Raw genomic sequence first — 14,372 nt, forward strand, 5'->3', positions numbered from 1 at the left:
TACAAATATAAGAGGAATGATATGTTACATACCTTATGTGGGTTCCTTATGCGAGTACCACTCTCGTTTGACACACGTTTGGCGTCGTTCGTTTCGATTTATCTATTTAGTTTAATTCTAATACATTAAAAAATGTTATTGCAATTTTTAATTTCACAAAATTCATAAAAATCAAAGCTTGATTTATTATTTTATTCATTTATTTGAAATTATAGAGAAATCGAGCAAATCGAGCTTTGATATGAGTTTTGTGAAATTAAAAATTGTAATAACATTTTTTAATATATTAGAGTAAAACCAAATAGATAAATCAAAACGAACAACGCTAAATGTGTGTCAAACGATAGTGGTGCTCATATAAGGAGCCCACATAAGGTATGTAGCATATCATTTCTCCATATATATATATATATATATATATATATGGATGTATTCAAATCCTTTTCATATCTTTTGTCCTTTTGTCCTTCTTAATCCTAGCCCCACGATTTTGTCATCTGACGGTTAGATTAATGCCACGTGTCATTTAATAATACACATTTTCATTCTAATAATGCACAACGGCTAATAATGCAACATTATAGACTAATAATGCACATTTTCATTCTAATAATGCACAACGGCTAATAATGCAACATTATAGACTAATAATGCACATTTTCATTCTAATAATGCACATCGGCTAATAATGCAACATTATAGACTAATAATGCATTGATCACAACCATCCAATTCAAGGATCCAAGGGCTGAGATTAAGAAGGAAATAGGACACTTAGGGTGCAATTCAAATTTCGAAATTAATTCCTAAATTATTGTTGTATGTATTCTCTTTTATTTAATGTCACTATTCTCGATATAATATAACTATAATGGGATGTTATAGCTAAATAAAGAGGATTTTGAACTAATTGACTAATGTGATAGCTATAATAAAGGAGATAACTCATAGAAATAGTGTGATCTTGTGATACAAATTGATTTGTATAAACTAGGATTCTAGGATTGTTAATTAATTTTTCTTTATAAAATAATATTTCCATAATTTTAGTGATTGGTGTAATTTTTTCTTAATAAAAATATTCGATCCATACTCCTAGAATTAATCAACATCTCCACCATTGTAGAGATTGATTGTTAACTAATTTATCTCTTGACAAAATAGTGGATTCTAGACTAAAAATATTTGCATTAATATAGAGATTCACTGTTCCATGATTAAATTTTTTATACATATTATAGTTCGGCCTAGTTTATTTAGGATTATAACTAGGAAAGTAATCTGATTCTTGAAAATTTAAAATCTAGCGTTTGTACAATAATAAGAAAATAAGGAATGTAATCTGATTCCTAAAATCAAGGAAAGTTAATGGAAAAATGGGGATTCTGATTCCTCAGCATAAAGCTATTATTCTTTTTCCCTGAATTGTGAATTTTAAAAATAAGGGCCAAAAAATGCGATAAAAATAAGATCTCTCTTATTTTTGCCGATTTCTCTTCTACCGTGTCTCACCTATCTCGATTTCTCAGCTCTACCGAGTTATCTTTTCCTTTTAAATCTTTCAATTTCATGGTTATATCCATTATCATAGTAAGTTCTCCATAGATTTTTTTTTCAATTCATTCAGTTCATAAATATCGTGTATGTGATCTATTATTAGGTGTCTGCATATAAATTGTCATGTGTAAATGTATAGTTTGTGTAATTGAATGTAATTGATACTATCAAAAACTCAAAAAGCACACACACCCACATCTTTGCGTGTATATTGTCACCAAAAAAATATTTCTGTAATAACCTGTAATTGGCTGGTTCATTTTTTATTTAATTTTTTTTTGGTTGATTGAATGTCTGCTTCTTGACGTGGCTATTCATATTGATGAATTAATTCTTCCTTTGGTTTTCATTTCCTTTTCCCTTTCTTTTTCTGTAATTATTTATTGTGCAAATTGCGAAACCAATTTTGTATATTTGCTTTGGATGTCAAGTAGTATCCTTTTTCTGGGTTAAATTTTCATTTGTCAAGCTATGGTATCAATCTATCAGTACGTTTCTTCCATTTTATACACAGTTTGTGCGCACTTTTTTTGCTAAGGCCTACTAGTAATCTAACTAATGATGACCAAGCTGTTATTTTCTTGTACATACTGAAAGAATCATACAATAAAACTAATTTCATGATAATAATGTCGATAATATATATTTATAGCATATATTTATAATAAATTAACAATTATATTTTTAATTTTAATTTTTAAACTAAAATCTAAAATTCAAAATATTATCATGTTTCCAAAATAGAAAAGTAAAGTTATCAGAAATCATATTCCCAAGAATCATTTTCCTTATCAACTTTACTTTCCTGGCAAACAAACGGGGTCTTTGTGTATTTTAGTAGACCTTTCTTAATTACTGATTTTGTGGGATTATATAAAACTAATTATGCGTGTGTTAATTATAGATCATATCTAATTATGCATATATGGTGATGATCAATTGATAACTAATTACCAGTCACAAATTAAGACCAAATCATAGTCATTAGATTAAGAGATCTAGTGATTCAAATAATGTCATGTGGATTATATTTTAAATTAAAAAATTTATTAAATAAACTTAAAGGATATTAATGCAATTCTTATATATATGGTAGTTAAAACTAACCACTTTCTTTCTCCTCAAAATCATCTTAAATTTTAAATTTACGCAACTCTCTCGATTTAAATTATTTTTACGTAAAAAATATATCAAATTAAAAGTATTTTCATAAGGATTCTAACGAGATCTCAATTGCATATGTACCGACAATGATCGGAAGATGAAATTTAATAATTTATGTTTTAATTTTCGTATTTGTTGATAAACGGATTTTTTAACAATAAATGCATCAAACAATCTCAATATAATGCATGTACAATATCAATATAATTGTGTTGATATTTTCTGGTACTTGTGTTGATATTTTCATATCACTGTGTTGAGATTTGTATGCACTATGTTAAAACTGTGAAAATTATTACTCCATCCGTCTTTGAAAATTTGTCACCTATTTCCTTTTTCGTTCGTCCCTAAAAATTTCACCTTTCACATTTAACATTTTTGGTAGTGGACCCTACATTCCACTATTTCTTTTACACTCACATTTTATTATAAAACTAATATATAAAAGTAGAACCTACATGCCACCAACTTTTTCAACTCACTTTCTATTACATTTCTTAAAACTCGTGCCAGGTCAAATGGTGACGAATTATTGGGGACGGAGGGAGTAGTATGTTATAACAAATTGACTATTTCACCCTTTGGTTGATATTTTATCTACTATTTATTGAAATACGTGAGCTTTAATCTCTTCCACTCATTTTAAGATCTAATGGTGTAGGATTGGTCTTAGTTGTGGATCGGATACTATATGCATTTTAACAGGACCCATAATATATATGTATATAACTTACCCATAGTATAGGATTATGTTAAGATAACAACCCTTTTTAAAGTGACAACGTACCACCAATCTTGTGTTTCCACGTGACACGTTATCCAGCAATATTAGAAGCATATCCAACAATATTCATTTGGTATGCGTTTAAAGATTGCATGATAGTAATAGGTGGATTGCTGTGTAGATTGTTGAGCATTGTTGTATAGGCATAGAATGTTCCAGTTGCAGTATATATATAGATTGATTGCTTTTTTATACCGTTATTTTGCTGTATAACTAATACAACAATATTCATCACTCCACACAGCAATCCACGTAGTACTATCATGCAATCTATAGAAATCCATCTAAAATGCTTACTATGATATTGTTGGATACGCCCCTAATATTGCTGGATAATGTGTCACGTGGCAGCACGAGATTGGTGGCATGTTGTCACTCTAAACTATGGTGGCACCCTAATGCTCCCCCAATAGTATATATATAAATATAACTTATGCATATGTATATATGTGTATATAAGTTTGCGTTAAAATGACAACACCTCTTAAAGGTGACACCATACCACCATTCCTAGCCAATCATTTGTACACGTGGACGAATAATCAGCTGCCACATATGTGACAATCATAAAAAATGCTCAAGGGTAAATTTTCTCGGTCGGCAATATCCAATACGCTAGACTGCAATTTTTGTCCGTCTACAATATCCAATACGCTAGACTGCAATCTTATTCTATTTATTTGACTCATAATTAGACACTTCATTGATTATTTTATACTCCCTCCGTCCCAAGGAAGATGACCCCTTTCTTGGGCGGCACGGGATTTTATGCAAATTTATTTTGTGTGTTGAGAGGAGAGAGTAAAGTAAGAGAGAGGGAATAAAGTAGAGATAAAAGTGTTTCCATTTTAAGTAATGGGTCATCTTAGTTGGGACAAACTAAAAAGGAAAGTGGGTCATCTTTCAATGGGACGGAGGGAGTACTATAGATAACTAAAAAAATATCTTTTAATTTTATATATTAAATATATAAATTATATATTAATTTTTTATTAACATAATAATAGATAAATAAATTAAAAACTTCAAATTCACTGAAAAAATATTTAAATTTCTAAAACATGCTTTAAAATTTCTTAACGTTTATGTTTTATTTTGCACAAATTCAAATATATCTCAAATTTATCATAATTAAATATTTTACATTTTATAAATATAACTAATTTTCCTCGTTATTTATTGGATTGATCGCATGTTAATTTTATCAGTAGCAACCTGATTAACCCGTTGGGCTAGCCCGAAACCCAAGCTTTTAGGGCAGAAAAATCACAATCCGATTAGCCCGCAACCGATAGAACCACAACCTGAATAAGGTTGGCCCGAAACCCGCTGGGCTGGCCTGATTGACATCCCTACTCTCTGCATGTTCATCTCCTACTTCCTACTCTATCTTATTTTCTAAGTTCTATTGTGATAACTCTCATTTAATTGTTGTGAACCTGTGGTGTCCAAACAATTCGATATTGGTTGTTCTCGGATCACTATTTGATTATTGTAAAGGAGGAAATGAGTTTATTGTTGTCGTCACCATCTTTTGTTGGTAAGATTTATTTTTGTTTTGAATTAGTTGCTTTCAAAATAATACTTAGTTTATTGTTTATAATCGTTCTTTTCATGGTTTCTTCTTATTTTAATTAATCTTTTGTTAATATTTGTTGTAGAAGAGCAACGTGTCTATTGCTGAATCGTCGACCACGATCTTCACCATCGTATGTCGGTTAGATTTACTTTTATTATCAGTTAGTTGCTTTTTTATTAGAACTTAGTTTGTTGTTTACAATTGTTTCAAAATGAGAAGATTTTTGGAAAAACATAGTAATTCATCTTTTAAAATACCACAACAGCGTGCGTTGTTTTGCCATCTTTAGAGTCTATGGTACAACTTGAAACAGTAGAAGAAGAGAAAGATGAACAAGAAGCCATTGTAGGATCTCAAACTTCTTCCACTTATGCTAAAAAACCACCAATTAGATCTAAGACTAGTAAGGTGTGGAACTATTTTGTTTTAAAGGATGATAAAGCAAAGTGCATCATGATATGCAAAACAGATTTCTCCTTTAAACTTAATAGTGGTACGGGTACTCTAACTAGACATCTAAATAATTGGCACAAGAATTGGGAGGATAATGACTTGTTAGACGATAGTCGACAACAAATTTTAGATGTTTCTAGTGGCACAACTGCAAATCATGCTTATAAACAAGATGAGGTTATGGTTGAATTGGCTTAATTGATCACAGGAGCTGAACTCCCATTTATGAAAAAAGCTTAACCTTGAAAAGTTTGTTTTCTAAATTAACTTCGAAAATTTCATTAACTACGGACTTATGGCTTGGGAGACAAGGCTTGTACTATTTATGTGTTCCGGCTCATTGGTTAAATGAAAATTTCATGTTAGAAAAAAAGAATAATTGAATTTTCATCACTTGGGCATCCACATGATGGTCTATCTATATATCAAACTATTATGTCTTCTTTGAATTATTGGGAAATAAGTGTAGATCTTGTCTATTACATTGGATAATGCTGCAAATAATGGCAAAGCTATAGACTATTTCATAAAAATTTTGAAGCAATGTTTTGATTCAAAAATTTTCCATATTTATTGTGTTTGTCATATCTTACGTCTTTGTGTATGTGATGGAATGAAAAGCGTTAGACCTCATATAGATCTTATAAGAGATTGTTTGCTTTATATTTATATCATAATTGATTATATTGCAAAAATATAGGATGATGGTGAAAAATGCAAAAATGAAATTCAAACTTTCTTATATTGATTAAAAACTAGATGGTCTTCAAACTTATAAAATGCTAATGGAAGCAAAACCGTATTCTTCAATAATAATACGTTATTTTGAACCAACTAACAAATTCAAAAAATCATTCAATTGATCATTTGTTATAGGATTTTCAATACCAAGACATGAGTAATATTCTTCAAGATAAACTTCACAAACATCCTTTTTGCATCTTGGATAAAAAATATAAGAAAAAATAGCACAAAAAGGAACATTTTGAAAAAACTTTTTCCATTTAGTCTCCATCTTTTCAATAATTTCATTCATTTTCTATATTTCTATGCTCTTCAAAATTTTTAATAATGTTAACCATTTCACGCAAGATAATAATGGAAGTAGGATAACAACTACCGGACATAACATTAGTCATATCACTAAACGTTTGTAAAAGATTTATTAATACGTCAACAATCTCACAATTCTTCTCACTAAAAACACTAATGTTACAATTTATTTCTTCTTTCATATAGCGTATTATTATTGAAGAATAGGGTTTAGCTTCTATTAACATTCTGTAAGTTGAAGACCACCTCGTGTTTACATCAGTATAAGGAATTTTAAATTCCATTTTCGCACTTTTAACCATTCTCCTATACTTTTGCAACCTAACCGGAGATGATGTAATAAATAACAAACAATTTGGTATAAGATAATTATGAGGTCTAATACTTTTCATTCCATCACATACACATAGATGTAGGACATGACAAACAAAACGAATGTGAAAAAATTTTGCATCAAAATTTGGCTTCAAAAATTCAATAAAAAACTCTATAGCATTGCCATTATTTGCAACATTGTCTAATGTAATAGACATAATTTTATCACTTATTTCCCAATAATTCAAACAAGACATAACAAGCTTGATATATAGATAGACCATCATGTGGATGCTCAAAAAATTAAAAAAATCAAGTATTCTTTTTTCCAACATGAAATTTCATTTATATGTAACACACAAATAATGCAAACCTTTTCTACCAAGCCATAAGTCTGGTAGTTAAAGAAATTTTAGAATTTAATTTAGAAAACAAATAGCAATAATTTCAAATTCATTTATTTTGTAACCATCTTTGTAACAAGTGTTTCGTCAAACTTTTTTAAAACGAGGCTGAGCTTTTGTCATAAAATTTGCAAAATATTGAGTTTCCACAAAATTAAATGGAAGTTCAGCTCCTATAACAAGTTTAGCAAGTTCAATTCTCACTTCATCTTGTTTATATGCACAATTTATAACAACACCACTAGATGAAATATCTAAATTTTGTTGTCTACTATAATCTAACAAGTAATTCTTCCCAATTCTTGAGATGATTATTCATTTGCATAGTTAAAGTACCAGTGCCATAATTGATTTTAAAAGCAAATTTGGTTTGACATAGCCAAAATAATTCCACACTTTACTAGTCTTAGATCTAACTGGTGGCTTTTTAAGAGCAATAGAAGTTTGGGTGTCAACAACAGTGGTTTGTTCTTCCTCTAAGTTTACATGTTGTGGTTGTGATGCAGATTCTGAAAAAAGAGGAACAGACTCATTTTGTGGTGTTCTAGAGGATGAACTAGTAGACATTCCCATAAATCTTTTCATTTTTAAGATATAAAATAGCCAAGAAATAAACAGGCAATGAAGCTATAGCAAAATTAAACAAATAAATCAACAATTAAAAGGAATAGAAAATCAAAACAAACCAGGTGATTGTTGGCAGTTCAGCAACACCATATTAGACAAATGATACTTCGATCAGAAGATTATCGACAACACCAAATCCACCAGATGAAAAGTTGGCTAGAAGAAATGTGGATTCTCGACAACAATGACTGTGGATGCAGAGAATAAGAATAAGAGAATTGGAGTAGGGAAAATACAATTGGATTCTCGACAACAATAACTGTAGAAGAAATGTGGATTCCATTTTTAAGATGGAATGCAAAATACAATTACATATATTTATAGGAAAATTAGTAAAGAACAATTAAGATTATACCCGTTGGAAACTTCGTGGAATTGCAGAATCGGAAATAGTGAAAGTTAACTCCTCTCTCCTCCATAACCGATTATATGAGATTTTTGGGAAGAAATCGATGGAGATATAATTGTTCATGGAGTATTAGTGGGTGTAGACTGTAGAGAGAGGTATGATATTAAAGCAGAGAGAGAAGAAGACCGACGGAATGAAAATTGAGAATGAAGCGGCTGGATCTGGAACCACTCCGCTCATTAATCTCTCTTTTAAGAAAATTAATAGTGCATTGCCATTTAATAATAATAGTTTTAATTAAATCCTAAACCTAAACATGTTTAATTAAATCCTAAACCTAAACATATCTCTCCCCAAAAGATATTGGCGCCATTTTTGCACCGCCTCAACAATAGCGTACAACTCCTTGTGATATGTAGAAGCACTCCTGCAATGCGGACCCAACTTCTTCGTAAGAATGCCCGTGGGTGTGCATCCTGCATAAGTACTGCACCAACTCCGAAGTCAGATGTATCCGTCTCCAAATAGAATGTGCAAGAAAAATCTGACAACCCCAGAGTACGAGTGACTCCGTCATGGCGCCCTTCAGCGCGTTAATGCTCTCGGCCGCCGTGTATGACCAACAAAGAGCATCTTTCTTCGGTAAGTCAGTCAATGGCGAAACAATCACTGCATATTGTGCTATAAATCGACAAGTATCCTGCTAGGCCCAAAAAACTGCAGAGCTGCTTACTGTCGTCGGGGTGGGCCAGCGACCATTGCAACAATCTTTTATGGGTCCGCCTTGAGCTGTCCATCAATGCTTAGGTCACCCAAGTAATTAACGGTCGTGGTACCAAATGTGCATTTGGACAGCTTAGACAAAAAACCTGTGATTCTAAAGGATCAAAAGGACCCTACCCAAATGCTAAACGCGAGACTCCAAAGTCGGATTGTATACCAATATATCAACAAAGAAAACTCTGAAGGACTTCGAAAGAAGGGACTGTTAGATACAGTTAATGGAGCCTGGAAGGTGGATGGGTCATTAGTCAACCAAAACGACATCACAAGGAACTCAAAATTCCCGTCATGTATTCGGAACACTGTTTTATAAACTTCCCTCTCATGCATTCTTAACTGATGGTACCCGAACAAAGGTCCAGCTTTGTAAAGAATCTCTCCGCTCCCAATTTATAGAACAATTCATATGTAGTAGGGATCAGGAAATGATATGAGATTGTGTCCATGTCCAGAGCACGATAGTTGATGCAGAAATGGAAAGTGTTGTCTTTCTTCCGAACCTGGATGACTGGAGACAAAAACGGGTTGTGGCTGCATTGAATTACTCCCTGATCCAACATCTCCTTCACCTGTTTTTTCAGTTTCATTCTTTTGCAAGTAGGTGTACTGATATGGCCTGACATAGACTGGCTTGGAGTTCGGTAATAGGAGGATACAGTGATCAAACTGACGTATATGCGCTAGCCCTTCCGGCAGCTGAAAAACCAATACATGGGCACGTAAAATGGCCTTGATCACTTTCGCCAGAGCCTCTGGAAATTCTAGGTTTGTCGAAGGTTGATCGGACTCCGACGCGGGTTCAATCTGTACCAACTCGTAAATCTCGAATAAGGAAGCTCGTGTCACAATTGATGAGGTCTGTTGCGGGTTGAGCGGACTCCGGTGCGGGTTCCATCCAGTGAGCGACTTGGAATGTCTCGCGCCGTCCATCGTGTGAAGGTGTGATAAGTCTGCGGCGAACCCCTCATTATGCAACTCATCACCATTATCGTCAATGATGTCGTCCTTATCATCATCCGCACCCATATAAGCAAAAAATATATGCTTGCAAACATGTCTACAAACCCACTTCTCATCACAATAATAGCATAGACCACATCGGGAACGATCGACTCTTTCTATTGCCGAAAGTCTTATAATTCGTGGGGCTGGATTCTGGCCACGCACTCCCGGAGGCGGCGATGCCTAGCCTATAGAACTCAGAAGCGAGGTTGTAGACTGTCGGTCATCCCGAGGCTGCCATTAAAAACGTTGAAAACTGCTCGGTGTTTGATTCAATTCTGATAGGCTCTTGGGGATCCGGATAGCCAAGACGAGAGCCGCTGCTAGGGTCGATGGTCTGTGGAGTAGGACCTCATCCTGGATCGGTTGTCTTAGTTCGACGACGTACAAATCAAGGAGAACATGGTCAGGACCTTGCCAGCATTATTTTGTAATTTTTGAAAAGCCAGTTAATAGTCAGAAACAGTGCTTATCTGTGTCATAGATAGTACCTGTCTGACGACGTTCAAAACTGATCAGTATTTGATTCAACTCCAGTCGGCAAGAGGCGATCCGAACAACCAGGACGAAAGCCGCCGCTAGGGTTGACGGTCTGTGCAGTAGGACCTCTGCCTAGATCGGTTGTCTCAGTCCGGCGACATACAAATCTAGGAGAACATGGTCTAGAACTCTGACAACATTATATTGTAATTTTTCAAAATCCCAGTAATAGTAAGAAATGGTACCTGTCTGTATCAACTTCTTGAGGAGTCCAACATGACTCGTATAACAGTGTGGGTCGAAGCGTTGACACACGTCATCTAAAAATTCATACCACATGACATGTTCATGGCTCGAGCAATAGTTCCAAATCCAATCCGCCACGGATGGTTCGAAGAGCATGATCACATAGTATCACATAGTGAAGACAGTGCGTTTTAGGTGTGCCCACGTGATCAAAATAGTATTGTATTCCCCGTATCCAATTATTCACTTCCGAGCCATCAAAACGTGGCAGATCCATTTTGACCCTATGTTGCTACTGATCATAGGCGAATGTACCAAACTGAGGTTGATTAAGCGGCAGGGGCTAGCAAGAGGAAGGGTCTACCAACGGTGGCCGCTGTAAAGGCACACGATCAGACAACCATTTTTGGTTAAAATTGTTGAGGGTGGCGTATGACACCCTGCATCAGAATCACACCGTCGGAAACACCTGTGGCAACAAGGAGTAGAGAAAAGTCGCGGCGGACAACACGTATTCTGCCTCTGTCGAGCAACCAACAAGTCACCCTACTAGGGTTAGGCGAGAAAGGAAAATTGCGAAAAAGATAAATTGTATAGAAAATAGGTAAATTCTAAAATTATTAACTAAGGAACTTAGGGTTGGTTCGACTCTACGTCTCGAGAAAGAGCTAACAAAGAAAACCTGAAACAGAGCTTATAATTATGCTCGACACAAAAAATAAATGTTTAAGTAGTCTGGAAATTAAATAATAAAAATACTAATTAGCTGAAATTAACGTGAAACATAATCTTTAAACTTCGCCGAGTTTCTTGGACGGTTTTTTTTTTGGACGTCCACTCTTCTCGAGAACTTCCTGCACACCCGGCTCTTCTTCCATGCCTACTTCCGGCTGCACTATCTTATCCTGCTCCTCATTGTGGTCCTTGTCGTGCACCAAAGGCTCGTCACGGGTTGGTGACGTGGTTGTGCCCGTATCACAAACCTTATTAGTTACCTCCTCTATCCATGATTTAGTGTCATTTTGATTTGGTGCAGGTTGTGAGAAATGTGAAGGAAAGTGGGTTGAAAAAGTTAGTGGAATGTGACACTTGATAAATCGGTTTTATAATAGAAAATGAGTCTACTCATATCTTGGGTGGTGATCAATATCTAGAGTTGTTAGTATTGTTACTGCAATGAATCATGAGTTGCGAGAGTCCAGTTTGATATTATCCTCAAGATGTGTTCGAAAAAGACTTTATTATTCAAAAACCAGACCGGTTGGAATTTATTTCAGAATAATAAATAAAGATTTCAAACTAGAGAACTATTGAAAAAATATAGTATTAATTAATTAAATTCAAATAACATATTTAAATTAATTAATGGATATTTATATCTTAAACACAGGAAATAATAAATTAAAGTAGCAAAGCCGAATTACTCGTAATTTGGGATTGGACGGACAATCAATATTATTTTACTATAGTGGCTGATGCTAATATATAGTTGGGCTTATACTCCCTCCATTCCATAGTAGTGGATGGATTTCTTTTCGGCATGAAGATTAAGAAAAATTGTGTTAAGTAAGTTGAGTAAAGAAAGAATAAAGTAGGAAAAGAAAAAGGTAAAGAGATGAAGAGAGAATAAAGTAAGTGAGAAGAAATGTGTTGACTTTTACTAAAAAGTGAAAATATCTCCACTATTATGCAACAGAACAAAATAGAAAAATGACTCCACTATTATGGAATGAAGGGAGTATTAAATTGGGGCTCAATTTAATTTGTATAAGACCAAAATATTTGTCCAAGTGTAACCTCTATGGATCCCTAATTTGGCCTACTATAACTCTATATAAAAGGAGATTAGAAAGAAGATTGGTGACCTAATTTTACTTGCAAATTTCGTGGCCTACTTTTGACCGGTGGAGAAAAAATTTAGCAGAACTGAAGTTTGTCTTTTTTTAGTCAAGTCCTTTCGATTCTGACAAGATTTGCCCATCCAAAGGTCATTATTTTAGTACGGGATACATATTAGAAGATTCGTGGTTGAGTATGGAAAACATCATGTGGAGAAGGCCAAAACAATCGACTATTCTTTGAAGAATCAAATCGGTAATTTCTAAACCGTAGGAATTCATGAATTATGGTTTTAATTACTTGAGCATGAATTATGTGCGTTCTTGTATGCAATTGATTGTATAATTAATTGATCCCATAAATAGATCATATATGTTAAGGGTGTCAAATCGTGCTGGGTAGTAAATGAAAGGCTGAGAACTCATTTGTGTAGTTGAAAATAATGCAACTGTGAAAACTATCACGAAGAAGATGCAATGAATTGATAATGTTTTTCGAATTGTGTTTTCAGCTGCTGATGCATTACTTATCTACTATGCAATGGAATCATCTAGACTAGATGAGTTTTGACCTAGTTAGCTACACAACAAAGATCACTACAGACGAACTGTTGTAACAGTAACTAGGTAACGTTCTCTGTCTTCTTAGGTGCTGTTCAACAGCTGTGTTTGTGGTCCCTCATTTCACTCTAGTACCAACAAGGATGTCTTTCCAGCTAGGATTTGTGTTGTGCACTAGAGGCATACCATTCTTGCATTCTAGGATCTTTACTTTATTCATTGCAGTATCATGTATTCCATTCACATCATCAGCTTGTGAATCAAGCTCAGCTTGTGAATCAAGCTGTTTGATTGCAATGTTAACACTTCCCCTCAATTCAAGCGAGGAGAGGGGACACACTTCAAGTTTGTTCCTGAATCTCGTGAAGAATTGGTGACTAAGCGGTTTAGTCATGATGTCCGCAACTTGATCCAAGGTGGGAACATGCCGCAAGTCCACTTCTTTCTTGACCACCTTATCACGGATGAAGTGCAAGTCGATTTCCACATGTTTCGTCCTAGCATGAAGAACGGGGTTAGATGCAAGGGCTGTAACGCTCAGATTATCTACCCAGATTGTGGGAGTATCCTTTCTTTTTATCTTCAGCTCCTCCATGATTGAATTTATCCATGTGACTTCACACGCAGCTTGAGCCAAACTGCGATATTCTGCTTCCGTGCTTGATCTCGAAACCACGGACTGTTTCTTTGATTTCCAAGATACCAAGGTCTTCCCAGGTAACAACAATAACCACTCACTGATTTTCTGTCATCAAGATCGACCACCCAATCAGAATCTGAAAAGGCAGTAATAGTTGTATTTAAAGCTTGAATATGCAGACCATAGTCCAAGGTCCCAGCAAGATATCTAAGAATTTGTTTTACAGCCTTCCAATGAGTCTCAAGAGGACAAGACATAAACTGACTGACATTATTCACACTGAAACTGATTTCAGGCCTTGTGATTGTCGCATATTGCAACGCTCCAACTGTACTTCTGTACAACTTTCCATCGGCCATGGGATCTCCATCTGATTTACTGAGTTGAGAATTAGAGATCATTGGTGTGGCAGCCCCTTTGGCTTCTTGCATATTTAACTTATTCAGCAGCTCCTTGATGTAGGTGGCCTGATTTAGGTGAAGACCTTCTCCTGTTTTAGAAACCTCAACACCTAGAAAGTGTTTCACTTCCCCTAGA

The sequence above is a fragment of the Salvia hispanica genome, chromosome 3 (assembly GCF_023119035.1).
Source record: "Salvia hispanica cultivar TCC Black 2014 chromosome 3, UniMelb_Shisp_WGS_1.0, whole genome shotgun sequence".
Lineage (NCBI taxonomy): Eukaryota > Viridiplantae > Streptophyta > Magnoliopsida > Lamiales > Lamiaceae > Salvia > Salvia hispanica.